This window comes from Triticum aestivum, chromosome 6D, assembly GCF_018294505.1.
Source record: "Triticum aestivum cultivar Chinese Spring chromosome 6D, IWGSC CS RefSeq v2.1, whole genome shotgun sequence".
Lineage (NCBI taxonomy): Eukaryota > Viridiplantae > Streptophyta > Magnoliopsida > Poales > Poaceae > Triticum > Triticum aestivum.
The window spans coordinates 106,156,985-106,170,992 of NC_057811.1; the positions used below are offsets into that span (position 1 = coordinate 106,156,985).

Below are 14,008 nucleotides of genomic sequence, written 5' to 3' on the forward strand. Positions count from 1 at the left end.
TAGGCGAAGAACCCGACAGCATGACGAAGACCGGTGCGGAATGTGGCGTTCCCGCGCCAAGGGAGACGGCGCGGCGCATACCACGGAAGGTCGACGCGCGGTGACGGCGGAGTGGACCGTGGGTCGTGGCGGTAGGGCCTGAAGGGGCGACGCAGCCGCGGCAGGCGGGTCCGGGCGACGGCGGGAAGACCTCGGGGCGGCGGCCGGGACCGCGGGCCGCGACGCTGCGGCCCGAAGGGGCGACGCAACGGCGGTGCGCGAGTCGGTGCAACCGCGGGGACGGCCTCGGGGCGGCGGTGGGGACCGCGTATCGCGACACTACGGCCCGAAGGGGCGACGCAGCGGCGACGCACGAGTCGATGTAGCCGCGAGGAGAACCACGGGGCGGCGGCGCTGCGGCCCGACGGGGCAACGCAGCGGCAGCCCGATGCTCGATCGGTGGAGAGGTGCGCTGAACTCGGGGACGATCTTCACGGGACCTGCGGAGGCGCGCGTAACCGACGGGCCAGGTCAGTCGCGCGGCGTAGATGAGGCGGATCGCGGCGGCGAGCGGATGATCAAGCCGATCGCGCGCGAGGTCGGGGACGCCGCTCGGTGGAGACGTGGTGGCGGCGGAGTCCAAGATGAAGCTGGCGACGACGGACGACGTGGGACGTCGTGCAGACGAGTTTGTCAGCACCGGCACCCGGGCTGCCAAAGCAACGCCGGCCCCCGGGCAGCGAGGCCCGAGTGACCAACGGAGCAGCGGCGCCCGAGTTGAGGTAGCCAATGAGCCTGACGCAGTCGTCCCGACGCAGCCGAGGACGAGGCCGGCGAGGTACCGGGCCGCCGTGCAGACGCGGCGGAGGCGGTGATGTGGATCGATGGGCGGGCCGGCGCGCGAGCGACGGCTATGATTGGCCGTCGCATGGCGCGAGGCCGCCGGGTTGGGGCGATGCAGGTGTCCTGGTCGAAGCAGGGCGGTGACGGCCGGCGCAAGGCGACGGGCGGACTGACGCGCGGACGGTGGCTGGCCCTGACGGGCCGTCTCGGCGCGCGTGGCCGCCGGGTCGGAGGAGAGGTCGGCTGGTCGCGCCAGAGTCGGAGTAGAGGCGCTCGGGGTCGACAGCGGCGGTGGGCGACGCAAACCGATCATAGATCGGAAAACCAAAAAGAAACGCCAATCAAGACGATCGGCGAGAGAGAGAAGACCCGGATCAAGGGATCGGGAAAAAGACTCTCTAGGGCAGCCGGTCAACACGACCGGCGGACAAACCCTAGGTACGGGCTGCGCGGCCCCCGGCGGCGATCATGGAGACCGACCGCCCCGGGGGCGGCGCGTAGCGGAAGCGACGGCGCGGCTAGGGTTTGGATCGGTTAGGCTGATACCATGTTAGAAGGGAGAGAGATAAATTGTTGCGGAATATGATGGATGTATTATTGAGCCTCGAGGGCGAGTATATATTGAGTACAAGACTTGAAGAGCAAGACGCCTCTGCTGGAGATAAGGTAGGAGACGGATTATAAATCCTAGACTACCAAATACAAATATCCCAAATATATCTCTAACACACCGGCTGCACAAGAGACAGCGGCACTAGCACGGAAAGCAGCAACCGTGGCTATCAATTAGCTACAGGTGGCTATCCGGTCAACTAGGTATCTGAACTACCGTTGGGGCCAGATGAACCGAGTCTAATTTTTCAAATTAGAAGATTTGTCTATCATTGTTCAGTAATGAAAGATGATAGTACTTAGTCAATAGAACTGACCCGCTGACTGGGGCAATAGACTGTCTTCTCTTATAGCTTTGCCAACTAGTCTATCAATTAGTTATGGACGGCATTATGATTTAGACTCTTTGCTATCTCTAAGCTTGTACCCCGCTGGCTATATAAGGCTGGACACTGCATCTAAATCATTCGAGCGACTAAAAAACCTACCCGTTAGCACCACAAGGTTCATATCTCTCCTATGACTGACTTAAATTTGTCTCCTTTACATGCCGACTCTATCTAGCCTTTGTTCTGGTGCTCTTTACCCACCCCATTGTGTATCTTGGTACAGAATGATTGGTGTTAGAGGGAGTACATGGTTCATAAGTTCATAACGCAACAAATTCAGCGTGCTGATAAAGGGTTCCAAGAAACAAGTTCAACCTTGCACGGGAAAAATGATGAGAACTGTATCACATTAAGGTTTTCTCTGAAACCATGACTGATACAATGGAGGATAAAAGTGCTCTGATACGGCGGCGACAAAAAGCGGTGCAACGGAGGATCAGGGTTAGTGTGGTTACGACTTGCGGCGGCTGCGGAGTCGTCGCCGCGTCTCGGCACCGTCAGCCTCTACTGCAGTTGCTGTGGAGCACGTCTGCGCGAGATGTTCCGTTGTATATGATGTTCAGCTCCCCGTGTGGCACGGCAGTCTGTGTACGCATCCGTGATGAAGGAGAGATGGCATGGGAAGAAATAAATTGATTACTTACCCAAGAAAAGAAGAAATAAATTGATTAAACCGAGATGAGGTGGCAGTATAAGTCAAACAACAAAACCTGGTCAGCGTCCCACGCGGGTGAAACCATCATCAAACCAGCTTTGAAGTCCCTTACCGGGTATTTTGGCCGGTATTGCAACAAGTTGGGGATTAATTAACTGTTTTTTGAGTTTTTTTGGTTTGGGGGGGGGGGGGGGGGTCGGTGATGTAGAATCATGAGAATTTTGGGTATATACACTTCTTCCGTACTTTTTTGTTAAGGCAAAAGTTTATTAATCTTGCATACTTTGTCAGTGGTTATTTTCAAGAGGGCCATTTCTTATATCAGCAGCCATCTAGGTGGTACCTAGGCCCCCCTCTTTGTACTCTGATAGAGTCCTGCATTTGTTTCCTTGGTTCTAAAAAAATCCTGCATTTTGAGCACATAACTGAGTTTGTACAGCGCTTAACAAGTCTGCTAGCTAGAGAAAAAACATCATGTACCTGTTTTACTCAACAAGCAACGATATGCAAATTTAGAAGAGACTCGACGAACATATAAGTAAGCGACCCACTTGCAGGTGGATACAAAGATGTGAATAACTAAGGCATGTTTACCTTATCCATTACATACATCATACTAGACCATATTACAGTTGAAGTGTGTTTAGCCAAAGTATCTGAAATAATACTAACTCGTCATATAGCACCCCTATCCCAAAGAAAAGACCAAAGGAAACCAAAAAGATGACCTTCACGTTGTATTCTTTTGCAGAGATGATGGAGACAGTAGCGGCTTTAACTGAACTGCAATGATTAGTAAGCACAGAGCCGCACAGCTTTGGGTTCCCGTTAAAACTAGAAGCCTGAAACGTGCTCAGCTGGCCTGTTGCTGGAATAGGTCCTTCTAGGTCGTTGTTAGAAATGTTGAATCGTGAAAGGAAGTGAAGATTCTCCAATGCCACGGGGATTGCACCCGTGAGATGATTTTTAGACAAGTCGGGCCCCTGCAGGTTTGTGAGGTTGCAGACCGATTGTGGGATCTCTCTATGGAAGTTGTTGAAACCCAAGTTCAGGTAAATGAGTGCTTTCAGATGACCAATCTCTTGTGGGATTACACCTGTGAATTTATTTTTACCGAGATTCAGCACTTTGGGCCAAGCACTGCCTATGTGGTATTGACGTCGTGATGGATTTGCACCATAAATAAGTAGACCTAGATCAGGAGGTTTGGTTCTAATTCCGAATACATGCCATTCTTATCTGATTTTAACAATGGCATCTCCATCAAGGTGATTGGGATTTCCCCAGTAAGACTGTTGTTAGATACATCCAGCCGAAAGAGGTGGTTTAGGGAGTTGATCCAGCTTGGCATTGGTCCTGTGAGTTGATTGCTGTATAAGTCTAGCATCTTCAGATTTGTGAGCTTTGATAACCAAATAGGTATCCTTCCAGTCAACGAGCCGTGGTGCATGGAGAGATATTGAAGGTTCTGGAAGCCGAGAATGGCTTCATCTTGTGGCATGGCCTCATTCATGAAGTTTTTGCCAATAAGCAGGGTGCTGATGTTCCTACAACTCTTAAGAACATGCAAAGCTTTTGTGATGTTTGTGAAGGAGTTTCTAACAAGTGATAGGAAGAACAGGCGCTTCAGATTGCCTATTCTCGGTGAGATCTCACCATGGAAACGGTTGGCCAACAACCGCAGTGCAGTCAAATTGCTGCATGAGTAAATGCTTTCTGGAATTATGCCACTGAGATTATTCCTCATGAGATCTAAACTTCTTAGATTCTGTAGTGCGGAGAAGTTTATCTTCCCTAGATCTCCACTGAAGTTATTGATCTTCAGATCGATGGTTTTGAGATTTGTACAGTTGCCGAGAGATGATGGCAGCTCCCCAGACATGTTATTGCTACCCAAATGTAGCTCCTCCAGCCTCTTGAGGTGACCTATTGACTGTGGGATGTTGCCACTGATCTGGTTCCCTCCTAGGTCAAGAATTGCTAGATTACTGAGTTTGACCATGTGTGCTCCGTCAAGTTCTCCTTGCAAACCATTGTTGGGAAAGGAGAGGTACTCCACCGAGGTTTTTTTTTTGCGGGGTTGCATGGAAGATTTCAACAGGGAGAATCCCGCTTAGGTGGTTGTTTCCAGCCTTGAGCACTTTGAGCTTGGAGCAATTACCCAGTGTGTTCGGAATGTCGCCATTCAATTGGTTGTGACAGAGGTCAAGCAAAGCCAAAGATGGTGAGCCAATGCAAAGAGAAGATAGTATGTGCCCAGTGAACCTGTGGCGTTGAGGGCGATCAGATTTTTCATCACCTTCCATGTGGCTGATGGAAATTCTAAGCTGAACTGGTTACTTGAGATGTTGAGTACCTGCAGAGGCCGCTCGGTGGCAAACAAATATGGCAGCTCGGGCAGCACCGCAGCAGTCCGTTGAGACGGTTGAAGCTGACATCGAGGACAATGATGCTCCCAGAGGAGTGAAGAGCTCTGGCGGCAGGCCACCAGAGAAGGAGTTGTGCGAGAGGTTGACACGCAACAGACTGGTGATGTCGGCAAGGGACGACGAGATGCGCCCTTCAAGTTCTCTAGATGCCAGGGAGACATCAGTGACGGCCCCGTCTCCATTGCAAGTGATGCCTTCCCACTCGCAGCAGTCTGTCTCATGGCGCCACGACGCGGCGAGGGCGCCATGTCCCGACATCCCAGCGAGGAACTGGAGAAGTGCATGCCTCTCCTGCTCGGCGCATGAGGTGGCGAGCGAGACCAAAGGGAGCAGCTGCGCCATGGCCAGAAGAACGGTGAAGGCACGCATTTTCTGCACTTATTGTTTTGCTGCTGCTTGAAGAATGCATGCAGTGCTGGTACTAGTTATATCATACAGCGCGGGGAGGGGGGGATTTCTTCATGTCAATAGCCACTAGCATGGAAATCAAGCCGGATGCACAAAAGACAGCGACATTAGCATGGAAATCAAGCCACGGCCCAGTTGATTTTGTCATATCTTTCATGAGAATAGTCTTTATTCATTAATGAAAGATTACACTGCATATAGTATGTAATTAAGCTGACTCGTGATCTTCTCTTTTAGCTTCATTGAACTAGTAAAAAGGAGTTACAAAAAAGATTGGTTTTGTTATCGACCTAGTAGATTTGGTCAAATCTTTCATAAGAATAGTCTTTATCCATTAAAGGAAGATGATGCTACATGTAGTAAGCAAATAGCTGACTGCGTCTTCTCTTCTAGCTTCACTCAGTTACAAAAAAGATTGACTTAGTTATCTACAAAAAACAAATCTTGAAACAAATGTATCTAACATTTTTCCCTTGAAGGTTCATGGTTTCCAGTGCTTGCCACAGTTTGTAAACTGAACTTACATGATCTTCGAGATGTTTATCTACATTGAACTTACATGATCATGGAGATGTTTATCTACATTGAACTTGCAAGATCTTGGAGAAACTTGTAAATTGAACTTACAGTTTATAAAAAAGATTGGCTTAGATCTACATTTTTTTCTTCAAACAAACACATCTAACATTCTGCTACCCTGCAAGGTTCATCTCGTGAAGGTTAATGGTTTTCAGTGGTTGCCAGTTTTGAAATTGATTGTACATGGTCTAGAGATGTTGTACTTTGGTTTGCCGTCTCACGACCAGTAGCACATCAATGACATCATTCCTGTACTTTTACTTGGAAACCATTCCCAGCATGTGGTTGATTCAGTTCTTTCGGTGGGAAGGATAGACCGTGCATTTACACGTGGCATTGTCCACGCAACTAATCCATGTAAATTGTCGCTGATTTAGTATAAAGTCCCCATAGTTTGTTGCAACGCCATATGCACGCTTCGAGGTTACATCCTCCTTTGTATTGGAGATCCTCGCAGTCCTCCGCCGCCACCTTCATGCCCATGCTTGTGGGTCAATCCTGGAGCAAATACTCCCTCCGTCCGAAAATACTTGTCATCAAAATGGATAAAAGGGGATCCATCTAGATGTATTTTAGTTCTAGATACATCTCTTTTTATCCATTTTGATGACAAGTATTTTCGGACGGAGGGAGTAATAACGAAGAGAAAATCAATCAGAAGATCACCATACACCTGCTACGTGATTAAGTTTACCACGATTTTATCATATGGAGGAGGTACAAGAACAATTACTCCTACATGGAAAAGAATTTGTTTGGAGAAGAACATGCAGCAGGTCCTCATAAATCATCATGGTCTCGTTAGAAATATTGTGGCTAGTGATCGCCCGGCTAATGGCTCCTGAACATGATCTGATGATCAGATGTTGGCGTACGCTCACTAGGAATTTATGTAGGATGGTCGTGCTTATCTTGTCTGCAAATACTGTATTTATTACTCCCTTCGTCTTCATTTTAGTTTAATTAAACTAAAATCACGATAAGTATTTTGGAACCGGAATAGCTTCACACACGACGTTCTCTGGACGGCATGTGGACGATGGCAGATCCCACATTCCTTAGTTATGGAGGAATTTAGTCTATCGGTGACTAGCTAGCTAGTGTCATGCATGCATCGGTCTAAATATCGTCGGCTTCGTACTGCTCTTTTGGAATGGAGGGGGTATGTCATAAATGCAACATTGTAGATAAGTTGCACGAACTAAGAGCAGTAAATGATTTTTACATGGAAGGAGGAACATATCCTGGCAACAGTAATTCCCGTATTTTCTCTGGGTTTTTTTTTTTTGAGAACAGAGTAGGACGCCTACTCAGAACGGGGCCGTACATTCAGAGATCATAAGGGAGCGGAGGCTATTCGGAACGTTAGAAATCAGTGTCTGCTCTCCTGTGTTTTTTGTCTCCGCGGCCAGTCCATGGGCCAGTGAGTTTCTGTTCCTCCTCACCCATTTGACACTGCAAGCTGAGAACGAGGCCATAGCTTTCTTTATGTCCATGATTAGGCCATAATTGGGTGAACGTGTAGGGTTCTCAGCCAACAGTTCTTTCGTGATTCCTTGGTTGTCTGTCTCTAGGGCCACTTTGCCATTGAATAAGCTAGCCAAGGTCTGCAACCCGATTAGAATGGCACGGCCTTCAGCCTCTTCTACACTAAGGCACCGGGGCAGTCTCTTACAGACAGACACAAACACAAACCTTCGGAAGTCCCGTGCTACTGCTCCTGCACTGCTTTCCCCTGTATCGGCTGAGAATGATGCGTCAGTATTCACTTTGGCTACCCCGCGTTCCGGCAGAATCCACCGTCCGTCTGTGTCTTCAGCAGCACGGTCAGGGGGTACATCGCCCCGGGCGTAGGAGCCACGGAAAGTTTCTGTAACTTTTCCATCCGTCCATTCAGCTGAGTCTGCTGCCTTTCTCAGGTCCTCCTCGTACTGCTTCAAGAACTGCATTGAGCCACCAATTGATTCTCTTCCGTTATTGCGGATGCAGTCTTCTCTCAGGTGCCAGCATCGCCAGATAAGCAATAGAATTTTGGTGCGCATCTCCTCGCATTCAGTATCAAGCAGCACTTGTAACCAGTTCTCGTCTGTGTACCAAAATTTGCTTTCATCAGGTAGATTCCATATCTCCGTCATGGCATCCCTTAAGGCCCTGCTTTTTGTACAGATAATCACATCATGATGCTCATTCTCCGTACAATTTCCACAAATGCTGCAAGTATTATCCAGCTCCAGTGTCCGTTTCCACTTATTCTCTTTTGTAGCTAGTGTATTGGTAGCCACCCTCCAGCCAAAAATTCGCACTTTCCCTGGCACTTTTGACTTCCAGATGAGATCCCATATGCTTCGGTCATTCGGATCACTAGATGAACTCGAAGGGTTGTGGGCTAATTGGGGAAGACTCGATGCTGCCAACTTGTAAGCACTTCTCACCGAGAATTCTCCATTCTTCTCATGGTGCCACGCAACCCGGTCCCCCACGGCCGACGCTGGGATGCGGATCTTGCAAATCTCATCTGCATCAAAGGGGTAGAAAACTTGTCGTATTAGTTCCTCGTTCCACTCCTTCTTGTCGGGATGCATTAGCTGGTTGACCCAACGAATCCGAGACCTCCTCATGAAGGCGGCCGTCTTGAGGCCCTCCCGTCTTGGAATCCAGTGGTCACGTTGGATTTGGATGTTCTTTCCATCTCCCACCCTCCATATTAGACCCTTTTTCAAGAGCTCTAGCCCAAACTCTATCGCTCTCCAAACAGGGGAAGCATCAGTTGCGAACACTGTGTCCAAGAGATCACCATGAGGATAGTATTTGGATTTAAGGACTCTCGCACACAAACTTTCTGGGTTTTCAATCAGCCGCCAGCCTTGTTTTGCTAAAAGTGCTTGGTTGAACAAGTGCATATCTCTGAAGCCGATACCTCCTGCTCTTTTCGGTTTTATCAACCTATCCCAAGATATCCAATGTGCCTTTCTGTGTCCCTCTTCCTCTCCCCACCAAAACTTCCTGATCATTCTCTCATATTTCTCACAGAAGCCTTTGGATAGCATGAAAACACTCATGGTGAAGGTGGGGAGAGCTTGGACCACCGACTTGACGTGGACCTCCTTCGCAGCATAGGACATAAATTTCTCAGACCAATCGCTGCATCTTTTACCAAACCTATCCATGATTGGTTGGAATTGATCGTCCTTCATTCTTCCTTCTGGAGTAGGTAGACCCAAATATTTGCTCTCAAAAGTTTCCGTTTGTACTCCAAGGATTTTTTTTATTTCCTCCCTTGTTTGGGCTGGACAGACTTCACTAAACAGTAGTGAGCATTTGTTATTACTTAGGAGCTGTCCAGTACACCTTTGGAAGGAAGTGAGAACCTTCTTAATCACTTCGGCTTGTTCTGGTCTGGCTTTGAAGAAGAGTAAGTTGTCATCCGCGAACAGAAGATTAGAGATGCCCGGACTATTCCTTGCAATCTTAATGGGAGTGAGCTTGTTTTCTTCCATTTCCTTTTTCAACAAGTGCACCAACCCATTCGCCACAAAAAGAAAGAGGTATGGGCTGAGCGGGTCTCCTTGCCGCAAACCCCTGGATGGGCAAAAAGGTTCCAATAGCTCCCCATTACATCTTACCGAGTATCTCACCGACCGAACACATTGCATCACCCAGTCAGTCCATTTTTTGCAGAAACCCGTTTTTTGTAGGACGCCTTCCAAGAAGCTCCAGTCCACTCTGTCATACGCCTTTGCAAGATCTAGTTTATATGCGCAGTAATTGTCTCTCTCATTCCGGCAGTGTTGGATCTTATGAAAGCACTCGAATGCAATTATGGCATTATCCGTTATCATTCTGCCTGGTATAAAGGCGCTTTGGGTCTTGGAGATGATGTCATCTCGAAGAAGAAGTTGAGCACACCATTCACCACCTCTTCTTTTAGCTCTCCCCAATTTCGCTGAAAAAACCGCACCGGGAAACCGTCCGGTCCGGGAGCTTTTAAGGGGCCAATTTGGAACAAGGCATCACTAACTTCTGTGGCCGAGAAGGGTTTTGTTAGAGCCTTATTCATCCCACCATCCACCCGTTCGGACACTAGTTCAAGCACTTCTGTAGGATCCACGCCTTCCTCCTTCTCATTAAGTTTTTTAAAGAACTTGTTCATCATCTCATGGATACTTTTTGCATTCTCCGCCCAGTTGCCATTTTCGTCCTTCAGCTTCACTATGGAATTTTTCTTTTTCCTCCAAGTTGCCTTACGCTGGAACCATTTGGTGTTTTTATCTCCTTCTCTTAAATACATAGCCCGTGACCGTTGTCTCCACATAATTTCCTCTCTCAGCAGCATCTCATCGAGTTCCCTCGTTAATTTGATTTCTTCTGACTGTCGCTCCACCGTTCGAGGGGAATTCCAAATTTTGCTGAGTTTTTTCCTAATCTCCACTGTTCTTAATGACTGACCCAAAATCCCTGTCCGCCCAGTTCCTAAGATCAGTCTGCATCTGCTGTAGCTTTGTATACACCTTCTGTAAATTGTTCGCTGGTCCGTCCTTTTTCCAGCTCGCCGCAATAGTGGGTTGTAGTGAGTCTACTCTCTCCCACATTTGCTCATATCTAAACAGGCTGTTCTTCCTCTCATTCACCGGTCTCCATTCAGTTTTGCTTCCAACTCTTAGGAGGATTGGTAGGTGGTCTGATCTTGACGAGCAGATATGCTCAACTGTAGCATTCTTGAAGTAATTAGACCACTCCGGTGAGGCCACGCATCTGTCCAACCGTGCACGAACATTAGCGTGACCCTGCTGTTTGTTATTGTATGTCCATCCTGGTCCCTTGAAGCCCAGGTCGAAAAGGTTACAGTCAGAGAGTACAGTGCGGAAATTTTCCATGTAACGTTCGGACCTCTTTGCCTCTGAAAAATGTTCAGACTGCCACATGGTTTCGTTGAAATCACCCATCATCATCCACGGAAGATTATTGGTATCTTTGATTCTTCTTAGTAGAGTCCACATTAGGTGGCGTTCGTGTGCTTTCGGTTCACCATAAACAAAAGTACCTCGCCACTGTAGGCCATGAGGATTTAACCGGATCAACACATCGATGTATCTCGCCCCTACATCAATCTTCTTTATTTCCACATTTTCATCATAAAAGAGAGCAATGCCGGCACCTTTTCCGATACCGGGTTGCGTGATGCAATGTCGGAGGCCCAGCCTCCACTTGAGGTTGCTTACGTACTTATTATTTTGCCGTGTCTCAGTGAGGAAGACGAGCTTGGGCTTGTATGTATGCACGAGGCACACAAGTTCTTGAACTGTACGAGGCTGCCCAAGGCCTCGACAGTTCCAACCGAGGATCGTCATGGCTCCTGGCGGGCGCCAATCTCAGCGCCCACCAGGTTACCGGTAGCCCCATTGCCGGTTGCTTCCATTCCATCCCCCTCCACCTGAACCTGCCCATCCTCAACTTCTGCAGTCCCTCTGATCTTCTTCTTCTGTTCTTCGACCTCTCTCCCATTTTCTGTCTCTACTTGGTCCGCTTCTTCCTTCTCTCTGTCACTCCTCTTGCCAAGAACAGAGTTCACCTGGTCTGCACTTGTGTTCGCCTTCCTGGTACCTTTCACAGCTGATTTCTCCACCGCCGCTTCGGCCTTGCCAGTCAGCGAGGCAGACTGGTTTGTGTTAGTCTCGCCACTTCCAAACCGGGCCACTGGACCAAAACCAGGTGGGAACGGAGGGTCCCCTTCTTCTGTGTGCACTGCATCCTGTCTCACTGTGTTATCCTGAACCAAAGGCGCCATATTTACCCTGTCCTTCAGAGGAGTTGCATCACCCGACTGTTTCTTTTCCTGTTGTCCTGTTTCCACCTCGTTCCCAAACTGATCCAAGGCAGGGGGCGTCATCTGCGCTGCGAGCTGGGAGCCACTGTCGGAGACCTTGATCGCGTTGACAACGGCTATGGCTGCCTGCACCAGAGGATTGGCAAGAACTTCCTCTGAGATCTTCTCCTGTGACAGCCCATGCTGATGAGCCCTGTCCCCTCCATACAACTCCTTCCCGAAACCGAGGAAACGCCTAGCACTACCCGCAACTGGAGCTACATATCCTCCCTTGCTGTTGTTGTTCTTGTATGGGGAGGCACGCATTGTTGCCGTGTACCTCATCTCTTGGAGGTCCACCGGCAACTTACAATCGCGTTGGCCATGCCCGAGAAATCCACAATACCCACAAAATCTAGGCACTCTCTCATACTTAAGCTCAAGGAAAAACAACTCATTACTAGGCCTATCTCGGGTTGTGATTTTGTTGCTGAGGGGTTCATCTACATCATGGTTTACTCTGACTCTTATGAAGTCACCCCAGACCTTACCACTCCTGTTGGTGTCCACCTCGAGCACCTCTCCAAGCATGCTGCCAAGCTTCCAGGCCACCCCTTCATCCAGCATGATCGGGGGGACATCGTGGATGCGCACCCAAATTGGCATGTGGGCGACCTCCACCTCGTTCGGCGGCTTGCCGCCGTCGTTTGCCACCATCAGGAAGGCGTCACCATTGTACGTCCAAGGGCCGTTGTCGAGGATGAAGTGCCGGTCTCCCTCCCGTTCAAACTCCAGGAGGAAGCGGTTATTCTTGAGTGGCTTGTAGTCGAGGTGGCCGCGGAGACCCCACTTGTTCTTCAGGTTGCCGATGAGGCCTTCATTGCTGTAGGGCAAGGGCGAGAAGTAGAGCCCAACAGCAATCCACCGGTTTTTCATGGCGGCTCTCTCTTTGGTGAGGTCCAGCTCGACCACACCGTCTCTCCTCGTCCCCAGGTTAACTGGGAACCTAGGGATGACGGTGCTAGCGCCGGCTCCCAACCTTCTCAGGGTTGCCCTTCCTTCCTGGCCACGGGAGGAGTCGCCACGGAGGAGCACACGAGCAGTGTTGCTCCCATCGCCGGGGCGCGGCGCCTCGCTCTCAACCTCCACGATGGACTTGTCCTTGGACTCACGGCCCGCCATTGGCTTTGGATGAGCACTGGCAAGCGAAGGCAAAGTGGATTTTGTTTCCGTCTCCTTCCCTCCCCGGTCTTTTGTACCCGTTCCTTCGCGATCAGATCCGTGGTGTAACATGGTAACCAGTGATTTTGTTGATGTATTCCTTACCAGGTGATCCCTTTCCTCTACATCAGATCTTGCAATCCCGCCGCCCTTATCTGGTGGATCTTTCGTCGGCGAGGCCCTTGCCTGAGGCACTTCTTTTTGGCGATCGAGCCCTCCCAATCCGCTCTTCATATCCTCTCTCATTGTGCGCATCTTTTCCCTGATCCTGACCATTGTAGGTTCTTCCGCATCCGGGATCTGTTTCCTGGAAAACTTACGATCCCCATCATGGCTTTTCCTTCTCACCGCCAACTCCTTGATCGCTTTCCTGGTTTTGAGCCATGCCTCTCGCATCCCTAGCGGGTCACTCACTTTGCCTAATTCCGATCTGCTTTCTTTCTCCGCTATCTTCCATCCTTGGTCCTGGGATCCTGCCTCCGGCAAGATCTTCTCGTCTTCACTCGAGAGTCGCCTCCCAATCGCCCTCTCGGAGGCTCCGTAATTTCCGGGCGTCATTCTGGCCTAGTATTTGTTGGTTTCTCTGGGTTTTTTCTTCAGTAACCATGCACGTTCCAACCACTTCTCTATCAATATAAATTAAGCACAATTTTTTTAAACAATGTTCGTCATAGGACAGTTGCAACTAAATTCAACAAAAACCCTTTCCGGATACATTCCAGCTTCAGAAATGGCATTTCCAAAATGAACTATAAGAGAACATAAAGATATACATGGTCATATCAACTTTGCAACGGTCTTAGAAAAAAGAATTTCATAATGTACGGAAATCATTAATACTTCATCGTCTTGCATTTCGTCTTCTATGACTTCAACATCACCACTTCCACCAAAATGATATGGATCACCAGATGGTGTTTAGTACATTATACTGAATATACACTAAATTAAAAGAAGCAAACTTGACTAAAATAGGTTGCTCAAGTGTGGACTATTCAGTAGATAATATCACGCGCGGACATTTTTGCTAAACATTGTTTACTCAGCTATGTCATCACATGATACACAAAATGATCATGAAATTAAACAA

General features: G+C 48.9%; 1 pseudogene; it reads right to left on the reverse strand.

Annotated features, from left to right (window-relative positions):
* Positions 1-3,166: 3,166 nt before the first annotated feature.
* LOC123141246 (receptor-like protein 2) lies at positions 3,167-5,508 on the reverse strand (annotated as a pseudogene).
* Between the last annotated feature and the right edge of the window lie 8,500 nt (positions 5,509-14,008).